Source organism: Chrysochloris asiatica, unplaced genomic scaffold (assembly GCF_000296735.1).
Source record: "Chrysochloris asiatica unplaced genomic scaffold, ChrAsi1.0 scaffold00585, whole genome shotgun sequence".
Classification (NCBI taxonomy): Eukaryota; Metazoa; Chordata; class Mammalia; order Afrosoricida; family Chrysochloridae; genus Chrysochloris; species Chrysochloris asiatica.
Genome location: NW_006409103.1, coordinates 80,159 through 87,720, shown reverse-complemented (window position 1 = coordinate 87,720; position 7,562 = coordinate 80,159). Strand labels below are relative to the sequence as shown.

Below are 7,562 nucleotides of genomic sequence, written 5' to 3'. Positions count from 1 at the left end.
AACAGCAACAGCAAAAGAAAGGCATGAAGCTACTGACTTAAATGCCTTCATGAATGTGCTTAGTTTCAGAACAAAAAGATAAGGTAGATTCAACACTGAAAATTTCCTCTCTCTTACTGATAGGACAGGTGAAAAGGGATGTGAGTTGATGGAGACAGGAGTTCATGATTCAACTGTGAGTAATTGTTATCAAGACTAAGTGTGATTGTCACAACTGTGAATGTAGGAACTGTGTAACTAAAAGGGGAGATTAGTTCATCTTTCATTTCAGGAACACAGGACTCTAGGACCTTCAAAAGGGAAGAGCCTGAGTGGAGCAGGGGATCTTAACCAGAAAAGTGGAGACAATAGAGATAGTGGCAGAGGCATAGAGCAATAGAGCAGCTGAAACCTCTAGGCCCACAGAATGAGAAAGGCTGTGTGCTTTCAGGCAGGAAGTTGGCATGCAAAATATGCCCTATGGACATTTTAAACAAATATATATTTTCTGTGTGGTATATGTTATAGTTGTTGTTGTTAGTGCCATCAAGTCAATGCCTACTTATAGTGACTCTGTATAGAGTTTCTGAGAAGTGGCTGGTGAGCTTGAACCACTGATCTTGCATTTCAAGCCAACCTTACAGTCCAGAGCATTAACTCACAGTACCAAAAGGGAGTAGAGATAAACACTATTAACTGCAGGTACACGGAGAGTAATGTAATCATTGCAATGAAACAAAATATTATTTGTTGAATTTGAAACTGATGATCTGCCCTGTAAACTTTCACTCAAGTCATAATAAAGGCTTAAATAAAAAGATTTTCCTAAGTTATGAGATAATCTGCATAAATCTGCTAAAGAATTAGTAATTCTTGTTGATGGTTACCAAACTGGGCTCCTTGCCCATCAGAACTCTTTTTTATAATTAAAATAACAGGAAAATCACAAGTTTCCACAGTTTGGAAGTATAAATAAAATTGAGAGGTTATGAGTGTAACATTGTTAGAAGCAATCACCAAGGAATCTTTTTTAAAAAAATTATAAGGATCTCTGGTAGCGTAGTGGATATGAGTGGAGCTGCTAGCCTCAAGGTCAGTACTTTGAAACTACCAGCTAGTCCATGGGAGAAAGATAAAGCTTTGTGCTCCCAAAAAGATTTACAGCCTCCAGAAACCCTATGCAGGGACACTATGAGTCAGAACCCACTCAATGGCACACCACCACCACCACTGAGTAACTTAAGCTAGAATTAGGAAGGAATAAGAGAACAATTGTTCAATGAAAACATTCAATGAAAACATTCAATGCAAAGGAAATAAAATAATTACACATTATAAATTTTAGATAACTTTTGAAAAATAAGTAATTTTACACCTTAAGTTCTTAAATAACTTTAAACATAAGGTTGTTATCTATGTAACACCTAAATATTAGAAAAATGAATGTTATAAATTTAAGAAAAGTGGCTATTGGAAAGCCGGAGGTGCCCATCCCTGAGCACATCGACATCTACCATCTGACTCGGGACATGCCCCCCAGTGATAAGATATCCTTGAAGTGTGTGATGGAGGTGGACACAGAGAGGGCCATGCTAAAGATAGACTGGGCGACTGGCTCATGAGGATGCTGAGTGTGAGAAGCTGATGGAGTTGTACAAGCACCTAGAGGAGCTGGATGCTCACAAGGCAGAGATGAGGGCTTCAGGGATTTTGCATGGACTGGGCTTCACACCTGCTATGCAGCGCAAGAAACTAAAAGACTTCAGTGTGGGCTGAAGGAAGAGAGTTGTCCTCACCAGCGCCCTCTTCATTCAGCCCTTCATGCTACACCTGGATGAGCCCACCAACCACTTGGACCTAGATGCTTGTGTGGTTGGAAGAAGAGCTCAAGACTGTTAAGTATCCTGGTCCTCGTCTCTCATTCCCAGGATTTTCTGAATGGTGTCTGTACCAACATCATTCACATACACAGCAAGAAACTGAATTACTATACAGGTAATTATGATCAGTATGTGAAGACACGACAAGAGCTGGAGGAGAATCAGATGAAACGTTTTCATTGAGAGCAGGTCAAAATTGCTCATATGAAGACTGCATTGCTAGGTTTGGCCATGGCAGTGCCAAGCTGGCCCAGCAGGACCAGAGCAAGGAGAAGACACTACAAAAATGATGGTGTCAGTACTGACAGAGCGGGTTGTTAGTGACAAAACACTATCATTTCGTTTCCCACCATGTGGCAAAATCCTTTCAATATGGTTCAGAATGTGAGCTTCAAGTATACAAAAGATGGGCCTTGCTTCTACAACAACCTAGAGTTTGGTGTTGACCTGGACATATGAGTGGCTCTGGTAGGGTACAATGGAGCAGGAAAGTCAACACTTTTGAAACTGCTAACTGGAGAGCTATTACCGACAGATAGAATGATCCCAAAACACATTCATATCAAGATAGAGCGTTACCGTCAACATTTATAAGAGCAGCTGGATTTAAATCTCTCTCCTTTGGAGTACATGATGAAGTGCTACCCAGAGATCAAGAAGAAGGAAGAAATCAAAAAGATCATTGGGTGATATAATCTCACTGGCAAACAGCAGGTGAGCCCAATCCAGAACCTCTCCGACAGGCAGAAGTGCTGTGTATACCTGGCCTGGCTGGCCTGGCAGATCCCACCCTGTTCTTCCCTGATGAGCCTACCAACCACTTGGACATCATGACCATCGATGCATTGGCTGATGCCATCAATGAATTTGAGGGTGGCATGAAGCTACTCAGCCATTATTTCAGACTCATTCATCAGGTAACAGAGGAAATTTGGATCTGTGCAAAGCAGACAATCACCAAATGGCCTGGAGACATCCTGGCCTACAAGGAGCACCTCAAGTCCAAGCTGGTGGATGAGGCAGATGACCCACAATATGTGAGCCCTCTGCCCAGACTTCGGTCAGGAGTTACACTGAGGACTTAACAGATGCTACCCTGACCAGCCACTCAGGATGGGACCCTAGGGCTACACTCCTGCATTGCTGCAGTACTATTCCCAACCTCCCCTGACCCTCAACCTGCCTTCGCTGCACTCTTATCTACAGCTGGACAGTACCTGTCCATTTCCTGTCCTCCCACTTACTTTTGTCCATGTCTGGACTCAGCTGTCTCTTCCCTTCCATAGCTGGTCACCTTACCTGGATAATGATGTAGCCAGAGATACCAGAGGAATAGCCCAGGGGCCCAATCCCAGGATTTGACTTGTGGAGGAGCTTAGGATCCTTGTTTTCTAGGTTTTGGAGATGCTGGAGGAACAACTCCCAACCCCACCACCATCCTTTCTGCTTCTGGTTTGGAGCTCTAGACCAGCACTGTTGTCTTGGTTAGTTTTAAAATAATTATTTAACTGTAATTTCTAGACTTGTGTGACATCTACAAAGCACCCAATAATGAAAGAAGAAGCCATGGTACCTAAAAAGAAAAAAAACAAACAAAAAAAAAAAAACTGCTTTGATAGTGAAGTGGTTATGAGCTGGGCTGCTAACCTCAAGGTCAGCAGTTCGAAACTACTAGCCATTCCACGGGGGGAAAGATGAGACTTTCTGCTCCTGTAAAGATTTACAGCCTCAGAAACCCTATACAGGGTTGCTGTGAGTCAGAACCCACCACTTGTCTGTCATTTTGTTGTACTGTGGTGTCTTGTGAGTTGCTATGATTCTGAAAGCTATGCCACTGGTATTTTAAATACCAGCAGGGTCACCCATGGTGGACAGGTTTCAGATGAGCTTCCAGATGAAGACAGACTAGGAAGAAGGAGTAACTAACTACTTCCGAATATTTAGTCACTGAAAACCTTATAAACAGCAGAAAAACACTGTAAGATATAGTGCCAGAAAACAAGTTCCTCAGGTTGGAAGGCTCTCAAAATACGACTGGGGAAGAGCTGCCTCCTTAAAGTAGAGTTGACTATGATGACTCGAATGGAGTAAAGCCCTCGGGACGTTCATTTTCTGATAGGGCACAACTCAAAAAGAAGGGAAACAGCTATAAACATCCATTGATAATTGGAACATGGAATGTACAAAGTATGAATCTAGGAAAATTTGAAATTGTCAAAAATGAAATGTAATGAATAAACATCAACATCTTAGGCATCAGTGAGCTGAAATGGACTGGTATTGGCAATTTTGAATCTGACAACCACATGATTTACTACGCCAGGAATGACAAATTGAGAGGAATGGTGTTGCATTCATTATCAAAAAGAAAATATCCAGATCAGTCATGAGGTAAGTACTGTGTGTGACAGGACAATATCCATGTGCCAACAGGGAAGACCAGTTAATACCACCATTATTCACATTCACACACCAACCACTAAAGCCAGTGAGGATGAAATAGAATAATTCTACCAACTTCTTCTATCTGAAATTGATAAAACATGTAATCAAGATGTATTGATAATTAGTGGTGATAGGAATGCAAAGGTTGTGAGCAAAGAGGAAGGATCAGTAGTTGGAAAATATGGCCTTGGTGATAGAAATGATATTAGATATCGAATGATAGAATTTTGAAATAACAATAATTACTTCATTGCAAATACCTTTCTTAAAAAATATAAAAGCTGACTACACACATGGACCTCACCAGATGTAATACACAGAAATCAAATTGACTATATATGTATAAAAAAATAGTGGAAGAGTCCCTTATCATCAGCAAAAAACAAAGCCAAGGACATATTGTGGAAGAGACCATCATTGTTCATATGCAAGTTCACTCTGAAGCTGAAGAAAATTAAAACAAGTCCACAGGAACCAAATATGAGCTTGAATATATCCCACCTGGATTTAGAGATCATTTCAAGAATAGATTTGACAAATTATAAACAAATGACCGAATATCAAAAGAGTTTAAGGATGACATCAAGAACATCATACAGGAAGAAAGCAAGAGATCATTAAGAAGATAAGAAAGAGGAAAAAGACCAAATGGATGCCTGAATAGACTCCAAAACTTGCTCTTCAGAATAGAGATGCAAAATAAATTGGAAGAAATGAGTTAAAGGAGCCATATAGAAAATTTCAAAGCTCAAGAAGACAAACTCAATTATAATGAATGTGCAAGGATTTGGAATTAGAAAGAAAAACAGGGAAAAACATGTTCAGAATTTCTCTACTTGAGGGAACTGAAGGAAAAAGTCAAACTTCAATTTACAATATTGTAGAATTCCAAAAAAAATATTGAATAATGCAGAAAATATCTAAAGAAGATGGAAGAAATACACAGAGTCACTATACCAAAAAGAAATGGTCGATTGTCAAACATTTCAAGAGGTAGCATATGATCAATAGTGGATGATACTGAAGACATTGCCATAGATCAAGACATTGGGATTTGATGCAACACAAATTGAAATCTTTCAACAAACTGATGTAGCACTGGGGGCAGTCACTCATCTATGCCAAGATATTTGGAAAACAGGTACATGGCCAACTTACTGGAAGAGATACATATTTGTTCCCATTCCAAAGAGAATGTATTGTGAAAATCATAGGATAATATCATTAATATCTCGGGGAAGTAAAATTTTGCTAAAGATAGTTCAAAAAAAGTTACAACAGTTCATTGACATGGAACTACCAGAGGTTCAAGATGAATTCAGACAAGGATGTGGAATGAGGGATATTATTGCTGATGTCAGACAATTCCACAAAGATGTTTACCTATCCTTTGTTGACTACGCAAAGTCTTTTGATTTTATGGATCATAGTAAGCTACGGACAACATTGTGGAGAATGAGTATTCCAGAACTCTTAATTGTGTATGTAGACCAAGAGACAGTTGTTCATATGTAACAAGGGAACACTGAATGATTTAAAATTAGGAAAGATGTGCAACAGGGATGTATACTTTCAGCATACTTATTCAATCGGTATGCTGAGCACATAATTAGAGAATCTGGATTACATGAAAACGAACATGGCTTCCAGATTGGAAGAAGACTCATTAATAACCTGTGATATGTAGATGATACAACCTTGCTTTCTGAAAATGAAGAGGACTTAAAATACTTACTAATGATGATTAAAAACATAGCTGTTATTACAGTTTTCACCTCCATATAAAGAAAACAAAAATTCTCACCTCTGGACCATGGAAACAGCTGTCAAGAAATCAAACGATGTATTGCACTGGACAAATCTGCTGCACAAAACCTCTTTAAAGTGTTCAAAAGCAAAGATGTCAGTTTCAGGACTAAAGTGTGCCTGATCCAAGCCATGGCATTTTTGATAACCTCATATGCATGTGAAAGTTGGACAGTGAATAAAGAAGGCCATAGAATAATTGATGCATTTAAGGTATGGTGTTGGAGGAGAATATTAAAAGTACCATGGACTGCCAAAAGAACAAATTAATCTGTGTTGGAAGAAGTACAGCAATGTTCTACTTGGAATACAGGATCATAAGACTTCGTTTCTCATTCTTTCGACTCATTATCAGGAGGGATCAGTCCCTGTAGAAGAACATCATACTTGGTAAAGTGGTGGTTTAGCAAAAAAGAGGAAGATCCCCAATGAGATTAATTGGCACAATGGCAGCAACTTTGACCTTAAATGTAGCATCTGTTGTGAGATTGGCTCAGGACTGAACATTGCTTCTTTCTGTTGTGCATAAGATTACTATGAGTTGGTACCGACTTGATGGCACCAAACCACAACAATATTTTCTTGATGATAATAAGTACATGCCATGTACTGATATTACACTGTAGGATAAGCACTGAATTCCAAAGTCATTTTGAAATGCAAATTAGTGGTTCAAACCCACTAGCTACTCTTGAGGAAAATTCTATACAGGATCACTATTAGTAGGAACTGACCCCAAAGTAGTTAACAACAAGAGTGAAACCTCTTACAGGGAATCCTTTTAACTCTAAAATTTTATATCCAAATAAAATCAAATATATGGACAAAATTCTCTTTTTAATGTGAAGACCCATAAAGTTATTTCCTGTCATATTTAAATCAAAAGATAAAAAAAATAATTCCAGGATGACAATGAATATCACAAACAAATCAATAAAAATTACAGCAATATTTTGTACTTTGCACATGTTATCAGGAGGGTACAGTTCCTCAGGCAGAACATCATAATTGGGAAAGTAGAGGGTCAGCAAAAAAGAGGAAGATGCTCAATAAAATGAATTGACACAGTGCCTACAACATGACCTCAAACAGTGACTGGGAGGACGGTGCAGAACTAGGTAGTATCTACTTCTTTTGTCCATAGGGTTTTTAAGAGTCAGAAAGGACTTGTTGACAGCTAACAACAACAACAACATTATTGGTGTCCAAGAAAATGTTGCAAATACTTAAAAAGGGAATGGAATTCTACTCAAGCAATACAAAATTAATCAAAGACTTTGAGGTAATTTGATCACCATTTGTTATAGTTATTAGTTGCCATTGAGTTGATTATAACTCATAATGACTTTATGTATTGTTGTTGTTATGTGCCGTGGAGTTGGTTCCAACTCATAGCGACCCTGTACAGGATTTCCGAGGCTGTAAATCTTTACGGGAGCAGAAAGCCTCATC

The 7,562-nt window shown here is 38.9% G+C and overlaps 1 pseudogene; it reads left to right on the top strand.

Annotated features, from left to right (window-relative positions):
* Window positions 1-1,418: 1,418 nt before the first annotated feature.
* LOC102833900 lies at window positions 1,419-2,944 on the top strand (annotated as a pseudogene).
* The last annotated feature ends 4,618 nt before the right edge of the window (window positions 2,945-7,562 follow it).